The 19,308-nt window shown below is 35.6% G+C and overlaps 1 pseudogene across 1 annotated transcript in view; it reads right to left on the bottom strand.

Moving 5' to 3' along the window:
• The window catches only part of LOC143224702 (uncharacterized), a 40,352-nt pseudogene extending 26,550 nt beyond the window's left edge, over positions 1 to 13,802 (bottom strand). The window contains exons 1-4 of the transcript XR_013013403.1: positions 13,389 to 13,802; positions 10,713 to 10,893; positions 10,179 to 10,227; positions 7,549 to 7,690 (exon numbers count right to left, since the gene is read on the bottom strand). The product of XR_013013403.1 is annotated as an uncharacterized LOC143224702 (transcript). The remainder of the gene's footprint in view (positions 1 to 7,548; positions 7,691 to 10,178; positions 10,228 to 10,712; positions 10,894 to 13,388) is intronic.
• Positions 13,803 to 19,308: the final 5,506 nt, after the last annotated feature.

Raw genomic sequence — 19,308 nt, 5'->3', positions numbered from 1 at the left:
AAACCCTGAACTATCTGGGAAAACAGAATGAATGGGAGAGAGAGCCACCTGCTATCTGGAATGCTAAGAGATTGAAGATCTACGGTTGAAGAGCCAAGCGAGATATTCTTCCACCTGAAGTACGGAAGGCTTGGCAACAAAAAATCTCCTGTTAGCAGACCAATGGTGGAAGACTTTCCCATTTACACTGGTACACTTCCATGAAGACAAGTCATGTGGAAGTAGCTAATAAGAAAAAACTACACATGATGTTGGATCTTCTCACTGAGGATCAGACAAAAGACAGGCATGAAAATAAAGGACTGGGATCTAGAACAGGAGATCAAGGCTGACAAAGAAAAAAGGGATTGGTTGGTTGGTTTGGCATTTTACAGCACAAAACAACTAGACTATTTCTGCCAAACATCTGGTAAAACAGTTAAAATTAAAATTCGTAAAGAGGAATGAAGGTAAAACAAAACAAAGTTTAATTTTTGAATTAAAAACATAAATAGTGTTAAATCCAATTTTTATATCTTGTTTACAGCCGTAAGAGAGAAACTACAGTAATAAAAGTTGTAAAAGACTTTCTGTAGCATAATTTTAATTATCATAATTCGCCAAGTTCAAACATCAGCATTGGTCACCTGAAGTTGGCCTTTCCAGTCCTGGTTTTGAGTTATTTGACATCATGGCTGATTTCTAATTTCATATCAAACTAGATGTACTTTAATTCTTAAAAAGGAAGGACATTAAAAAAGGTCTAAGTTATAAATTAAAAACTTAAATAGTATGAAAAAGATTAATGGCCTTTAAAAAACATTTGTAAGGTGAACAGTGTCACCATTGCCAATAACACTGTCTAACGTTAAGAATAAACCTTGGGACAAAACATGTATAAAATGGTGCTGTCATTGAGAGTTGCAATGATGGCAAAAAGTAAAACGTGGCTTATTGTAACATGACAACACATTGGTGCATCAGTCCCAGATAAAAGAAAACAATAAGTTAAAAAACTGTGACCAATGCATAGTCTAGTTACAACAACCTCCTCTTTCCGATCCTTACGGAAGCAAGATGACCAAAGTCCAATAGAAGGTTTTATTTGGAAAAGCTTGTTTTCACATTGCTCACTCCAAGTTGACTGCCAACTGGCAAAGAGCCAAGCCTTGAATACAGAACAATAATCCATGTATGGAACAGGCACAGCAGTGACAGTGACACAACAGACAGATTTAGCTGCAGTGTTGGCAAGCCCTTTCCTGCAAATACCAACATGGTCTGGTATCCAGAAAAGCTGGATAAAAGTAGATGTTAAAAAAGTAGTGCAATTTGAGTACTGCTTAGCTTCTATGTGATCCAGGGCAAGAGAAATGGCATACAGTTCAGCAGTGAGGGGGGATTCTGTACAGAACCACCAGACCACAACAAACCATGGCAGAGTCCACAGAGTCAACTGATTTTGAACTATCCTTTCACTCCTATTTCTTTCAGGAAATAACAGACAGTATTTCCAATTGGGAGTATCGGCTTTTCTCAGATGTCTTAAAGAAAGGTCGCAATTGGGGATTGTAATAAGCCATGGTTGGATGGGCTGACCAGTGAATACAGCAATGTTATCCAAGGACAAACCCAATTCATCCAACTGCACCTGGATATGAAGGCTAAAAGGAACAATGGCAGATCATCTGTTCTGTAAAAGTATGGCCCACTGAGGAAGAAAAACACAACCCCAGGTGGGATGTTGTGGTAAAGATTGATGTTTCAAAGCATACAGTAAAGACAGTTGCAAATATTGGAGGTGTAGAGAAGATTCATGAGAAACTGTGTATAAGCTCTGGACTGGGGAAATGCAGAAAGCTCTGTTTCAGAGTCAAAGTCCTTGATGATGAATGGGGTCCAGCATCTTCAAAGCCAAGGTCCTGGCAGAGTCATAGATCAGTGACCCACAGTCTAGTTTCGATTGAATAAGAGTACGATATATCTTTAACATAGAACATCAATCCATTCCCCAAGTGGTGTAACAGAAGACACAGAGGATGTTCAGTGCTCTTGTACATTTGACTTGTAGTTGCTTGATGTGTGGTAGAAAGGTCAGCTTACAGTCAAAGACAAGCCCCAAAACTTTGCCTTTAGGACCACAGGTAGCACAACTTCACCAATAGAGTTCAGGTCCAGGGTGAATACCCCATTGGCAGCAAAAGTGAATGAAAACAGTTTGAGAGAAATTAAAGCCATTTGCTGTGGTCCACTTCAGTAAATGGTTGAGGCCAGTCTGTAGCTGCTGCTCAATATACCTCATGTTTGACAACTGACAGGAGATGTGAAAGTTGTCAACATATAGCCTGTTTGCAATAGTAAGAGTGAATTATTCAATGATGGCATTAATCTTTATACTGAAACATGCAACACTCAACACAGCCCTGAGGGACTCCAAGTTCCTTTAGAAAAGAACGGGAAAGTGTCGAACTCACACGAACTTGGAATCTCCTGTACATTAAAACATTTTAATAAAAATGGACAAATGGCCACGTAACCCATATATATCTGGAGGTCTTGCAAAATGCCATACCTCCATGTTGTATCATAAGCCTTCTCAATGTCAAAGAGTATTAATACAAGATGTCATTTGAGAAAGGCTTCTCTGATTGATGTTTCAAGTCGAATCAGGTGGTCCATGGTGAAGCAGTGTGGGTTCCGACAACAGTTTGGTTCCTTGAATCAAACAAAATGAGCATTAACCATCCTCTCTAAGGTCTTACAGAGACACCTCGTCAAAGCAACTGGATGGTAGTTTGAAGGAATCTTGGGATCCTTCCCAGACTTAAAGAAAGGTAGGACAATAGCTTGGTGCCAGGCATCAGGAAAAACAGTCTCCTGACAGGTCCAGTTAAAAACAATTAGAAGAATAACAAGAGGAGCAGGAGATACATAGCACAGCATCTCATAGTATACATCATCAGGTCCAACTGATGTACTGCCAGTTTGAGTTTCACCAGTGTAAAGGGCAATTATAGTCATAGAAACAATCAGCTCAAACGAAGAGAAGAATGTCACCAGACAGCAACAGATTAGAGAAAGGAACTAATGTAATGCCCACTAAACCACAAGAAGTTTAAGAACATTGAAATGAAAAACAGTTTCATGTGTAGACCAACAGCCTGAAGCTTCCTGGTGATTCATACAATCTTCCATCCTTGAAGGTATGCATCCATGAACAAACATATACCTCAATTCAAGGGAGGAAAGTGCAGCTCACTGACATGTGGACTTTGTCCAGCCATCATTGCAAATCATCTTGCAGGGAAAGAGGAAGGGAAATAGCAGTATAAAGTAGATCCTATGCAAGGTTTCATTGTTTGTGGAGTGTTCACTGAATCTCATACAGGTATAACTAAGAGGGACCAATGAGAGGACCACATACCGAACAACAATAAAACCTCATGAACAGTAAATGACTTAGCTGAGAGGGCACTGGGAACTTAAAAGTTCCATACAATGCAGATGTAAGAGATGGCAGAGAGCAAGTGATACTGATGTCAAAGAATACCCCCCCAAATGTACTAGATATTAGGTGGGATGACTTCTCCAATTTGACCAATCAGTCCACTTGAGCTGCCATAGATAGGAGTTGGTAAGCGTGAGTGGTTGATTCCTACTCAGAATGAGTTGATTGGTGTAAAGCAATGAGACTATGCAAAAAAAATGGTTAAAATAAAGTAAAATATACAAGGTAAAAATAAATCAAGATAAAATCCAAATAAAGTTCCTAAACCAGGTAAAAAATTTACATAGAATTAAAAAGGCTAATGACCAATAAAAATTTTGAAGAACAAAATTAAGTTGGATAGTGTCACCATTGCCAATGGCATTGTCCAACATTTTTGGAATAAGCTAGAATGAACCAGTTCTCCATGTAATAATGAAATTGCATCTACAGTGCATAAATATGATGAGCAGAGGCCTGAATGATGTAATGAAAACATATGGAGCTGAAGCAAGTCTTAAGGGAAATGCCTGAAATTGGTAAACTACCTCAAGATGGACAAGCCACAGACATGATTAAGACTGAAGTGCAATCAGGGTGTGGAGGTAAACATTAGAGACATCCATTTTTATCATCCACAGCACTGGGATGGTCATCTTAGGGTGAGAAAAGACTCCATAGTGAACTTAGGAAGTGTGATGAAGCAGCTTGATTTTGTTTGGAGACCACATAAAGACTAGAATAAACAACTCCAAAGGGGTGGTGAACTGGTCTGATAGCTCCCAAGGGGTGATGAACTGGTTTGATAGCTCCTGTAAATCTCAAACTGCCTCTAACAGATACTGTCATGTCATGAAATCTTGAGGAGTAGAAAAAGGAAACAGGAGGTTGGGAATAAAATGGATAACTAATCCCTCTGAAAGAACTTGTATCACCCATTGATCTTCGATGAAAAGAAACCAGCAAGGAAGAAACTCCAACAGCTGAGTTCTAACTTGCAGGGTAGTTACCACTACTGTTAGCAACAGGTAGTATGAAAGTAATGAAATAGATGAAAGGAAAACTTGGATTTGAACGAATGAGTTAGGGTTGCAAGTATGAAGGTTGGGAAATGAATGGGTCGCATGTAAGGCTCTGAGTGAGTTAAAAGTTCTACAAAAGTTGAAAGAGTAGACTTGCTGGCAGGCTAATGTTACCCATGGCTCGAAATTGTCAGGGAACATGTTGTAGACACAAAGTATCAGAAAAGCAGCAAGATGTCAGTCCTGAGACAACTGAAGAGTAAACTGACTCAAGCCAAACCTGAGTCCCTAAGATACTAACAACAAAGAAATTATGCAGGTAATACCATCACCAAGGACAAAATATGAGCTAACGTGGAGGAGAGAAGGTGAAGAATATCAGCAAAATTTCCGATGGAGAGCCTCCGAGAACAGATGTGTGAAAAATGATACATGAGAAGGGTAGTTAGGGTCAGATGAAGACAAAAACATTGGGCATGCACGAGACTTGCATCAGGTTCAGGAGATGGCATGCAAAGAACCTAACAACTATTTAACTAAAAACAAATAGTCCACCCATTGGTAAGAAATGGCATACTGATCATGTCCTCAGGGTCACAGCATGTTGATCCCTTCACTTAACTGCTAAAGAAAGTGATCCACATGAACCCAAACATCACAAGAGGGAGGAATTATCAAAAGCAGTCAAGAAAAATGTTCATGTAACAAAAGGAGTAAGAGATAGGGAAACTGACAAAACCTCACAAACCCAACACAAGTTCCATGGAGGCTAAGTTAGACTTTGATGAATCCTCAAGATGAAATCAGAAAAGAACAGCAAACTTTGGAGGGAGGGAAAGACTATCAAAATATCATCATTCTGAATAATTTTGTGAAGAACCTGAGTGATGTCAGGGGACAAAAGTTGACCTATGTACCATTCATTCTCCAGAAGTACAAAAATCAGGAAATCCACCATGAGACTGTCCACACCTGAGGTGTGAAATACAACAACAGTCCTTAGTGTGACCCCTGAAGTGGTAACATTGATTTTGGAATTCAGAACTAAAAAATTATGCACAAAATGATGAAGTTCAGAGATATGGGAACCATAATAAACTGTGAAAAAAATATAAAGTGAAAAAAAACATTTTCAGCAAACACTGAAGTACGTGTCACATGGAAAGCACTGAGTACAAAAGAAAATGTTTCTAATTGAAAGCTATCAAACAAAAAGTGAAGGTTCAGTATAGGAGTGCAAGGAAAGTCACATGCACCCCAAGAGACATGTTGGAATATGAAGGTTCAGTATAGGAGTGCAAGGAAAGTCACATGCACCCCAAGAGACATGTTGGAATATACTACAACTTGTGGCATGCATAAAGAAAAAAGTTTTCATACAAAACACAGCACTGGATGAAAATAGTGACAAGAAATAAGTTCCACATTAGAATTTTCGTAGACAACAACAGACAGATCATAGTTTACTTAATTAATTTTCATAGACAACACACAGTTTCCACATACTGTAAATATTTTACCTAACACAGACAGATCATAGTTTACTTAGTTAATTTTCATAGACAACACACAGTTTCCACATACAGTAAATATTTTACCTAACACAGACAGATCATAGTTTACTTAGTTAATTTCCATAGATAACACAGTTTCCACATACAGTAAATATTTTACCTAACACAGACAGATCATAGTTTACTTAGTTAATTTTCATAGACAACACACAGTTTCCACATACAGTAAATATTTTACCTAACACAGACAGATCATAGTTTACTTAGTTAATTTCCATAGACAACACACAGTTTCCACATACAGTAAATATTTTACCTAACACAGACAGATCATAGTTTACTTAGTTAATTTCCATAGATAACACAGTTTCCACATACAGTAAATATTTTACCTAACACAGACAGATCATAGTTTACTTAGTTAATTTCCATAGATAACACAGTTTCCACATACAGTAAATATTTTACCTAACACAGACAGATCATAGTTTACTTAGTTAATTTCCATAGACAACACACAGTTTCCACATACAGTAAATATTTTACCTAACACAGACAGATCATAGTTTACTTAGTTAATTTCCATAGATAACACAGTTTCCACATACAGTAAATATTTTACCTAACACAGACAGATCATAGTTTACTTAGTTAATTTCCATAGATAACACAGTTTCCACATACAGTAAATATTTTACCTAACACAGACAAATCATAGTTTACTTAGTTAATTTCCATAGACAACACACAGTTTCCACATACAGTAAATATTTTACCTAACACAGACAGATCATAGTTTACTTAGTTAATTTCCATAGACAACACACAGTTTCCACATACAGTAAATATTTTACCTAACACAGACAGATCATAGTTTACTTAGTTAATTTCCATAGATAACACAGTTTCCACATACAGTAAATATTTTACCTAACACAGACAGATCATAGTTTACTTAGTTAATTTTCATAGACAACACACAGTTTCCACATACAGTAAATATTTTACCTGACACAGATCATAGTTTACCTAGTTAATTTCCATAGACAGCATACAGTTTAATCACTTTCTAAAGACAGTGTAGATTGTCAAAGCCAATACAGTGGACAATTTTGGTTGTCCACTTTCCATATTTGATAAACGTTTCAATTCACAATTTTACACAAATTAAGTAACAAACCTATATCTTTGTTGACTCAACACTACAGTTATTAATCAGAATGATACAAAATGCCACCTAATGGAGCACTGTTGCTCTTCTGGAGAGAAAATTTGTTTGGCATAACACTTGATATCCTTCATGTATAACACCAATATTTTTCCCCATTTTAATTTACACTTGTAGCAATGTTTGACATCTTATTTTATTACAGTTCATGAGACCTCTAGAACTTTTCAAAGCATGATTACAGCACTAAAAACAACTATTATAAGTTAATTGTATACTTTTCACAAATATGTTTAACACTGCACAGTGTATACTACATAGCATGTTACTTGTGGTTGGACAGTCTCAGTTCATCTAAGGAAAGAAAACACAACTTACGTTGCTGGCCACCTTCAAAGTACTGGTAAAACTGAGACAGGTAGGTTGCAACGCTCAGTTTGTCTGGTTGCTTATCCATGACCATATCTTCAGCATCCAACAGAGCAGGAATGCCCAGCTGTTTCTCTGCAACTCTGAAGGCCTGAATATCAAATGTTCAGGTTCAACTAGAGTTCAATATACAGTATAAATACACACAATACACGTTGGGAATGTACTCTTTCCTGAATCATTTACAACTTCACACTTCACACAGAAGATACACATTCCATGTTGGAGAACAAATACTATCCTATGTTGTATCACAAGATGCCTGGTGTGGGTATTAACACTAACCAAAAATAATAAAAAACAAATAACCAGCATTTGGAAAAACTCAACAAAACACAACATTCCAGTAAACAGCAAATGTATTCAAAAACCAGGTACAAAACTGAAGTCCATACTATATAAAAACTACACTGACAAACACAACACCAACATAATTTATAAAATACAATGCAAGAACTGCCATGACTTCTATATCGGAGAAACAAGTAGAAAAATGGAAACTATATTCAAAGAACACAAAATTTGAACACTGCAAATCAAATAAACACAACATAACCATAGAAAACAACCAGATGTTAAGTAGGGAAACAAATATAAACAAACGTAAGATCAAAGAAGCCCTACTTATACAACAACTAAAACCAAAATTGAAGCAAAATAAAGATACACCTTTATAACTATACAAATTAATATCCTAATATCCAACTACAATGCCCCCTACAATCTTATACCCATTTAAATTCTCTTCCCTAAAATATGTGCCCAGCAACGGTCAGTTACAAACTCTTCATTAACCTGAAGATGACATAAGGTCAAAATGTTGTTCTCTGCTTAATTTTGGTTAAAGTGTCAATACTAATACCAGCCATCCTGAGATACATTTTTACTTCAAGTGGGTTTCTCATCATCATGGGCTGTCCTAAATTATTTATATGTCCACATTTTCTATTTACCTTATAACTAACAAGTGATGGTGTACTACATGTCACAGTTAAAAACTATATTACAATGTTGTTTATTTATATGTCCACATTTTCTATTTACCTTATAACTAACAAGTGATGGTGTACTACATGTCACAGTTAAAAACTATATTACAATGTTGTTTATTTATATGTCCACATTTTCTATTTACCTTATAACTAACAAGTGATGGTGTACTACATGTCACAGTTAAAACTATATTACAATGTTGTTTATTTATATGTCCACATTTTCTATTTACCTTATAACTAACAAGTGATGGTGTACTACATGTCACAGTTAAAAACTATATTACAATGTTGTTTATTTATATGTCCACATTTTCTATGTACCTTATAACTAACAAGTGATGGTGTACTACATGTCACAGTTAAAACTATATTACAATGTTGTTTATTTATATGTCCACATTTTCTATTTACCTTATAACTAACAAGTGATGGTGTACTACATGTCACAGTTAAAAACTATATTACAATGTTGTTTATTTATATGTCCACATTTTCTATTTACCTTATAACTAACAAGTGATGGTGTACTACATGTCACAGTTAAAAACTATATTACAATGTTGTTTATTTATATGTCCACATTTTCTATTTACCTTATAACTAACAAGTGATGGTGTACTACATGTCACAGTTAAAACTATATTACAATGTTGTTTATTTATATGTCCACATTTTCTATTTACCTTATAACTAACAAGTGATGGTGTACTACATGTCACAGTTAAAAACTATATTACAATGTTGTTTATTTATATGTCCACATTTTCTATTTACCTTATAACTAACAAGTGATGGTGTACTACATGTCACAGTTAAAAACTATATTACAATGTTGTTTATTTATATGTCCACATTTTCTATTTACCTTATAACTAACAAGTGATGGTGTACTACATGTCACAGTTAAAACTATATTACAATGTTGTTTATTTATATGTCCACATTTTCTATTTACCTTATAACTAACAAGTGATGGTGTACTACATGTCACAGTTAAAACTATATTACAATGTTGTTTATTTATATGTCCACATTTTCTATTTACCTTATAACTAACAAGTGATGGTGTACTACATGTCACAGTTAAAAACTATATTACAATGTTGTTTATTTATATGTCCACATTTTCTATTTACCTTATAACTAACAAGTGATGGTGTACTGCATGTCACAGTTAAAACTATATTACAATGTTGTTTATTTATATGTCCACATTTTCTATTTACCTTATAACTAACAAGTGATGGTGTACTGCATGTCACAGTTAAAAACTATATTACAATGTTGTTTATTTATATGTCCACATTTTCTATTTACCTTATAACTAACAAGTGATGGTGTACTGCATGTCACAGTTAAAAACTATATTACAATGTTGTTTATTTATATGTCCACATTTTCTATTTACCTGATAACTAACAAGTGATGGTGTACTACATGTCACAGTTAAAAACTATATTACAATGTTGTTTATTTATATGTCCACATTTTCTATTTACCTTATAACTAACAAGTGATGGTGTACTGCATGTCACAGTTAAAAACTATATTACAATGTTGTAAGTTAGTTTCTATATCACTTACCAGACTATTGTTTTCAAGAATGTTTTCCTTGAAGAGTGAATCATAATCTCTAAATGAACAAGAAAAATTTATTTAGTGAAACAATATCCCCATGATCACCAAGCAGAATCTACAGATCCACTGGTTTAAGTTATAGTCACTGATGAGGTATTAATTTTCACAAGTAAGATAGCTTGTTGTTGAAAGTACCTACAGAGATATTACTTAATAATTCATAGTTCAACTCTTAACATTTTCTAAAATTTGTCTATGTACAAATTTATATATTGCAGATAACATTATGTTATTGTAACTACATTAATAAATATCTAATATGTCAGTTTCTGTCAAAGACAACCACGTGAAATACAGAAAAAGACACATTCAACTGCTGGTAGTAACATATACTAACAAGTATAGAAAGCCTTACAGTAAGGAACTGTCTAGTTCAGAACTGATTTCACAGAACTTATCTATTTATGGCAGCAATACAGTCTAAAACGTGTATACAATTTAATATCAGTCAAACGTCAAGTACTTATTGTAAATACGTACATGAGGTCTGGTCGAAAGTGATGAATAATAGCACAAAAGGCAAGACCATCTCTGAATGAGGAACTCAAATCTCTGACATCTACATCTCTGTACCCTTCAGTCAGCTTTCGACACCAGGCCTGCAGTCCTCGTAGTCCTTTTTTCTCTCCCATGTTCAATCCAAGGGATTTTCAAAACTCAGCTGTAATAGACAATACAATAAAACCTGTCGTTCAAAATGTAAGTTTACAAACGATGAAGACTTCTGTGGGTATACATAACTGAAAGCCATCAGTGATTGAGTGTAATGTGTACATAAGTTAAGTTCAATGAACTAAAACAAGTATTACTTTAATTACTTAGTGCAAAACACAAACTTGCTGTTTACATTAGTATGTACTGGAATCATAATGTTTGATATCACACATTTATGTAGGCCCTCTCAGACTTTGTACTGGTCATTTATTTGAAAGCTAAAGGAAAGATCAGACATCAAATATCCATTTAGCCCATCAAAGAAACCAGCCCAAGTCAAAAATTACCCTTCACATAAATAAAATTATCTAATGAAAGCTTAAGCAATTCAAATATATATTGTAACAAGTCATCAAACCTTCCATAACTTAAGGATATAACAAGGGAAATAATTTGTCCTAATATCCAACATGAACTTCAGCCCTGATGCCACGCTTTTCTCCTTCATCCTCAACTTTCCATCAGAAGTTAGATTTTTAAACACTTGAACAAGGTCATCTCTAATTACTGTTTTGAAAAAAAAACAACAGTTCAAAGCTCTTAATCTCTCATTCCATAACATAAATGCCTCACCTTACATTTATCAATGTTAAAATACAAAACCCATCAGAATCATAACTTCCAAAAACCTTTCAAACATACAGATGTACAACAGAGGTGCCCTCATTTAGACAAATATTGTATCAGAACCTTAAATACACTTCAGTCTCTTCAAAAACAGGAAACATTGATATGAGCAAAATCTGTATCATAAGCTCCAAAAGATATTTTTTGAAAATAGGTATCACATTTGTCATTTTCAATCAGCAGGAATTTCTCCTATTTATTAAGGTCTCTAAAATGTTAGCTAACCCTTCCAACAAGTAATTTTGTAGCCTCTTCTCATCTTGAACATCCTATCAGATTTACAATATGATTTCCTTTCATAAATTATATTATTTAAGAACTAAACTTTACATATTAAACAGTGTAGGTATTTCATTACCTTTAGTAAACACAGTCAATTATCAATCAACAATTAGATTCTCATGATGATTTCTTAAAAAGGTCCAATATTTTCTTCAACAACAAAAAAAAAAAATCATGGAGGGATTCCATAAAAATCATTAAACCTGAAATAACGATACAAGCTAAATCCCAGTTGTTGTTGTTTTGTGTGTTTATTTAATCAAGCTACTTGGTTTTGAATATCAGTCTTTCTGAAATCAGAAATACAAAACTCAGTTACTAAACACACAGTTTTAAATAAAGTTAATAAAATTCTGATCACTGTCAATATCTCTGATGACACTGAAATCATGCTTCTCTAACAAGTTCTTTAATATTCTGAGCAAAACTCAAATCACATTGATGGATCCTACAACTTAATGTATGTTAGCCATGTTAATGGCATTTTCAGAACTGGGAGTGAAAAACTCTTGGATGCTAAATTATGAGTATAAACATTTTAACAGTGTGGTTATACCAGTTCTAATCTTCACAAGTAGATGTGTAAACGAAGAGCATGTTTAAATAGCTGCACTGATGCTAATGAACTTTCCAGTTTTATTCTAAGTACATATTTAACCCCGATAGGAAGGTTAGCGAGATAATGACTCATTCAACAGGTGACAGCAGTAGGCATCCTTTAGTCTGACTGTAAATCAGCAGGTAAAAGCAGTAGGCATCCTTTATTCTGTTGTCAGGAAATGAAACAGAAGGAAGGTGAACTACCAGAAAAGTTTTGACAGGAGTGAAGCAACCCAGTGCACATACAATTTATTTTGAAAGTTAATTTGTGAACTTAAACCTACAAGTTAAGTCAAAAACAAATGCAGCCCGTAGGAACATTATTGACAAAATAAATTACTATAGTTATAAGGAATGGACTTATTTTCAAATAATCCAAGTGAACCCATCCAATGACAGATGCATTAACAGTCATTAGTAAACTTCTAGGCATTTGTTCAGTCATTATTTTCAGTTGGTTTAAATTTTTGTCTTCAATATCAATATAATTATAACAGTGGAACATAATTAAATTTAATGTTTTCTATGTTCATCTTTGTTAACTGTCTGCAAATTTAATAAATCAAAGACTCGGATGACATTCTATCTTTTTCTTTTATTCTTGTGGTTAATTTGCATTTATTCCTTTTATAAATATACAATAATAATATATTAATATATATATAAAATGATACTTGTGATATACAAGAAATTACAGAATTGTTACTAACCTATGATACATGACAGTGGTATAACAAAATTTCTAGGCTAACTTGAGACATTATTAGTACAATTAAATACCTTTACTGCAGATAATTCTAAGCTAGTTTAATATCATTAAAGTTTAACTGCAACAAATATTACCTTATATTTTAATAATTGTTATCACCAACAATATTCTGTAGTCCTATTTCGGTGTTTAACCGTTAACCTCTTACTTTTAGTATTACTTACCAGCGTCAAATAGACGAAAATATATTGCCCAAGGAAAATACGCAGGTACATAAAGTAGTCTATTCACAATTGAACCTAGTTACACAGTTTACAGTATTGTATTTTCTCATTTAAATGATTTACCGTATTTAAACACTATCAGTATTACTATCAGAAACATTAATCACTGTTCATGGTACCTAACAGTAAAGTGTTAATATAGCGTCAGTGAGTACACTTTCGAAATTTAACTACTATAACAACTACATTTCGCAATAACATAATAGCTTATTTGTTATTTAATTTCTGGATTACACTGCAGGTGAAATCACTACCAAAGATACAAATAAAAACAATATTTTAAAATAACAGCTGGACAACAACTATGGCGATACTCAACCCAATCGTACTAAAGCTACGAACGAGTTCAGTCTATTGACTCAGCTGACTTATATGTATATGCGTTCCCTACTGGCAGAACTTTGACACTTTGAAAAGAAGAATTTAAAATCAAATTTTATGTACAAATTACTAATGTACAAGTCACGTCACTCCTTTCAATCATTTTTAATATATTCCAAACGAAATATTTATAAAAACATTCTGTAACATAAAATGTGTAGGTATATGTAGAAAATACTGTATGAATTATATAGACATAGTAGAGAAGTATAAATGATTATCCGGCTTTGAGCTTAACTATAACCTAACGAACCCCTAAGATCAGTGGTTCTTAACCTGGGTTCAATTGAGCCCCAGGGGTTCGGCGGAGGTCAAGACACACATAGTGTGTGGGTGTCCGTTCCGTTCACCCCACTCGTATGATTCGTGACGTCATGCTCCACTTGGCCATCATTATCTGCAGCTAATGACGTCACATTACTTGGCCTTAATATCTTTGCTGCAGAGAACTTCGTGCGCTTAGCAGTCGACTTGTGACTGTAGTAATCGTGCGTCATTTGTGATTTTTTCCCTAATCTTTCAATCCCTTCATACTAACTATGTCGAGCAAAAACGGAAAGTGGTCGGACGAATACGTACAATATGAATTCACGTGTATGACGGAACATAATGGGAGTCAGCGTCCTCAATACATGATTTGCAATGCCAAGTTGAGCAATTCTAGTCTAGTACCGGCAAATCTAAGAGAACACTCCCTAAAGCTGGATGGAGATGGGAAATACAAAAACACAACGCTTGCTGAATTCAAGGTAAAGAGAGCCAGGTTCGATGAAAAGGCTACTTTACTTGTTCTCGGCTTTGTACCCATAGACAAACCGATCCTCACAGCATCAAATAAAAGTTGCGTACTTGATCACAAAGCAGGGCAAACCACACACCATTGATGAAGCACTCGTAAAACCAGCTGCGTTGAAGATGGCGAATGTCATGCTGAGAAAAGCTGCTCAAAATAAGTTATCCCAAAGTCCTCTTTCAAATGACACCATCAGCAGCAGAATAGATGACATGAGCGATGACATCTTGACTCAAGTAGTTGCAGAACTAATTTCAAGCCCAACAAAATTCCGCCTTCAATTCGTTTGTTTGTTTGTTTTTTGGAATTTCGCACAAAGCTACTCGAGGGCTATCTGTGCTAGCCGTCCCTAATTTAGCAGTGTAAGACTAGAGGGAAGGCAGCTAGTCATCACCACCCACCGCCAACTCTTGGGCTACTCTTTTACCAACGAATAGTGGGATTGACCGTCACATTATACACCCCCACGGCTGGGAGGGCGAGCATGTTTAGCGCGACGCGGGCGCGAACCCGCGACCCTCGGATTACGAGTCACACGCCTTACGCGCTTGGCCATGCCGGGCCCCTTCAATTCGACGAGACCACCGACGTTTCCAATCTAAGCCAGCTTGTTGTATTGGTGCGCTATGTGAAGAATGACGAGATAAAAGAAGGTTTTTTATTTTGTAAGCCTCTTACAACAACAACTAAGGCAGACGACGTAAAGAAACTTGTGGATGACTTCTTCAAAGACAACGATCTTTCGTGGGATATGGTTTCTACAGTTTGTTCAGATGGAGCTCCAGTCATGCTGGGACGAAACTCTGGTTTTGGTGCGCTGGCGAAAGCCGATGCACCACACATCATTGTAACGCACTTTGTTCTACACAGGCATGCATTGGCAACAAAAACCTTGCCTTCAAAACTGGCAGAAGTATGAAAAATTGTAGTGGAATGTGTGAACTTTGTGCGAAATAGTGCCCTGAAGCATCGCATCTTCAAAGAGCTGTGTAATGAAATGGGCTCTGAATTCAAGGTACTTCTGTACCATTCTAACGTTCGGTGGTTATCCCGGGGAAAGGTGCTGAATCATGTTTATGCCATGCGTGGAATTAGCCCTATTTTTGTAAGAGCACCAACATTGTCATGCAGATTGCTTCAAAAAATCTGAGTTTATTCTCATTTTGATGTACATGGCCGATATCTTCAATGCTCTCAATCATCTCAATCAACAGATGCAGGGCGATAGAGTCAATATCATCGAAGCAGAAGAAAACCTGAAGGCTTTTCAAAAAAAAAAACTACCGTTATGGAAACGACGAACAGAGAATGATAACTTCGCAAACTTTCCCCTGCTGGACGACTGTGTAAGTAAGATTGAAGATGTGTCTGAAATTGGGGACATTTCTGTACCCGGAGAACTGAAGCAAGCAATTGCCATGGACTTAGATGAGCTCGCAATTGTTGGCGCTACTAATGATGATAATCATTTTAAAAAGGTCCAGGACGTAGGAATAAAATTGTTTAATCTAGAATTGTTGGGATGCATGGATGGAAAAAGATAAGAAACTAGAAAGCCTTTACTATGAGAGGAAGTCCTGCATTCTACCACCTAACTTATTTATACATCCACCCTGTGGGTGGTTAAATGCAGGAAAGGGTAATATAGATTTTCCTTTCATTCTGAATGCTTTCCTTTCATCCTGAATGTTTTCCAAATTCTGATCTTTTTCCATCTCCACATCTAAACAACATAATATTTTTTATTGTTAGTACATATTTAAAACGATTTATGTAGATTTTTTTGTTTTTTTGTTATTAAATATAAAACTACATTAGCCCACTGTGGCTATCGAAACCAATTTTTAGCGTTATTAGACAAACGTCTGGCACATTTTATCCGAAAAGGTTTTAGAAGGAAATAGTAGGAATCAAAAACCCTTTACTAGAGTTCACCTCAATAGGAAATAGGACTGCGGTATCCTCTGAATTCGATTCCTTAGTATAAATGCCTTCAGTATTAAACTATTGTATACCACTTCTAAGAATAGACGTATAGTTTGTTTCAAACTAGTGAGCATAATGGCTCTGTGGTAGAGCTCTATATTTAAGCTAGCGAACAGGTTTCGAATCCCTACAATACCACAAAGAACTCTCCGCAATTTAAACTGTGAGTTCCTTATAGGAGTAACAATCACTTTCCTTAGCATGGATGGTCGGTGGTAGTCTTCCATCAGTAGCTCAAAACCAGGGATAGCTGCATAGTAGCTTTGTTATAAATATATTCCAAAGTTTATTTCACTTCCTTATTGTGTAAACGTTTGTCTAATCTTGTGACAAAGAATTTACAAGTTTGTACAAATACTATCCCCATTCAGGTATCGCTAAGTATGTGGATGCTACACATAATTAATTGTAGCAATAAACAGAAAAAGATGCTGTATAAGTAAACATATTTGTTCAAAGTAATGATGTTTAGAAAATAAAATTTGAAGGAAACACGTCGAGAAATATGTTGCCTGCAAGTAATCTGAAAGTGCAGTATAAGCGAACTTTATTTTTAAGTAATAATGTTTATAGACAGAACAATGATATTTTAAGCAAACACTGAGAAACGTGTCACAGTACAATTAATTTTTTTTTTTTTAAGTAATAATGTTTATAGACAGAACAATGATATTTTAAGCAAACACTGAGAAACGTGTCACAGTACAATTAATCTGCTGATGAAAAACTGACGCTACCAAAGGTCAAATAAATACAGAAGCATTGCTTAGGACATTACCTTAGAGAAACACACCTTGGGACTTCAGTTATGTGTTTAGATTGAACAAATAGGCGCTCTTGCAGTTATAGGAGGTTACCAAAGCTATAAACTAAAATCGAGAAAATGTCTCACGAATGTTGAACTAAATAAGCAGACGTCAGCGAGTTTTAAGGAGATATACGAACTTAGATATTGAGCCTGAAGACCTCGATTAGCCAGACAACGGTATAATGGGACTATTGTTCTCGGATGGTGGAGAAAGCACTTTACATGTATAGAGAAGAAGTCATGTGGTCGGTTAAATCAACCAAGCCCGTGTTAAAAAGAGGATTAGTAATTAATTGGAGAACGTAGGAATTCGTAAAGAAAGTTTGACAGTTTAATGTTGTGTTTTGTTGTTGTTTTTTATTTGGCCCGACATGGCCAAGCGTGTTAAGGCGTACGTCTCGTAATCTGAGGGTCCCGGTCGCGCCAAACATGCTCGCCCTCCCAGCCGTGGGGGCATTATAAGTGACGGTCAATCCCACTATTCCTTGGTAAAAGAGTAGCCCAAGAGTTGGCGGTGGGTGGTGATGACTAGCTGCCTTCCTTCCAGTCTTACACTGCTAAATTAGGGACGGCTAGCACAGATACCCCTCGAGTAGCTTTGTGCGAAATTTTAAAAAACAAACAAACAAAAGTTTTTTATTTTGCGCAAAGCTACACGAGGGTTATCTGCGCTAGCCTTCCCTAATTTAGCAGTGTAAGACTGGAAGGAAAGCATCTGGTCATCACCACCAACCGCCATCTCTTGAGCTAGTCTTTTATCAACGAATAGTGGGATTGGCCGAACATTATAACGCTCCCACGACTGAAAGGGCGAGCATGTTTGGCGCGACCTTCAGATTACGAGTCGAATGACGTACCCACTTGCCCATGCGGGGCCTTTAATGGTGTGTCGGTAAGAGTTTTTTCACGAAACAAACTCAGAGCAATAGTAAACAGGAAACCAGCTGTTTCTTTGAGCAGGCCAATAATTATATGTATGTAAAAACGGCTCGTTTGGGTTGAGAACACTTTTTACGTAGAGGAGCGAACAACGTCATGACTTGTAGAAAAATGGAAACCAGATTTAAAGAACATAAAAAGTCACCACACATTTTCGAACACTGCAAGTCAAATAAACACAACATAACCATAGAAAACACTCAAATACTAAATAAAGAAACAAACATAAACAAAATTAAAGAAGCCTTACTTATACAACAACTGAAGCCCAAAATAAACCAATACAAAGAAACACCTTTATACCTATATTAAAAATCATATAATAAATAATATAAAATTATATATTCAAATATCTAAGCACACCCGCTACATTCCGACACTCAGTTACACAACCCCTTTCAAACATGTGGTCAGCTTCCGGTCAGTTACCTCTTCCTTTCTTTGTGAACTTGACGATGACCGAAGAAGGTCGAAACGTTGTTCGCTCCTTTACGTAAAACATTTCTCAACCCAAACGAGCCGTTTTACATATATATTTTCTCTACAAGTGGGTTTTCTCGACATCACTGATTATTAAGCCAATAATCACCCTTCTACTAATGTAAAAGGGCTTGGAAAATAAGTCCAGTGCGCTAATTAGCTAAATAATTTAAACAGCTCACTATCTCAGTCAGAATCTTAACGGAAGATGTCTTCATACCCAAGCTCTTTGTAATTATTATTAATGTTATTATTCCCTAACATCAGTCACTATGATAATAGAAGTAACTAATTGTCTATAATAAATCTTAGCAAGTTATGCTGCATATATGTATGGAGTGTTAAATGTTTGAAAGTATAAATAAAGTGTTTTATTCAACGTCTCAGGTTCGGGTCTCTTTTGTTTAAACTATAAATCCTTGAGTTAGTGCTTATGAGTTCCATTCGCCACGACGTCCTCACTTAAAAATAAA

The sequence above is a fragment of the Tachypleus tridentatus genome, chromosome 9 (genome assembly GCF_004210375.1).
Source record: "Tachypleus tridentatus isolate NWPU-2018 chromosome 9, ASM421037v1, whole genome shotgun sequence".
Classification (NCBI taxonomy): Eukaryota; Metazoa; Arthropoda; class Merostomata; order Xiphosura; family Limulidae; genus Tachypleus; species Tachypleus tridentatus.
This window is presented reverse-complemented; position numbering and strand designations above follow the sequence as displayed.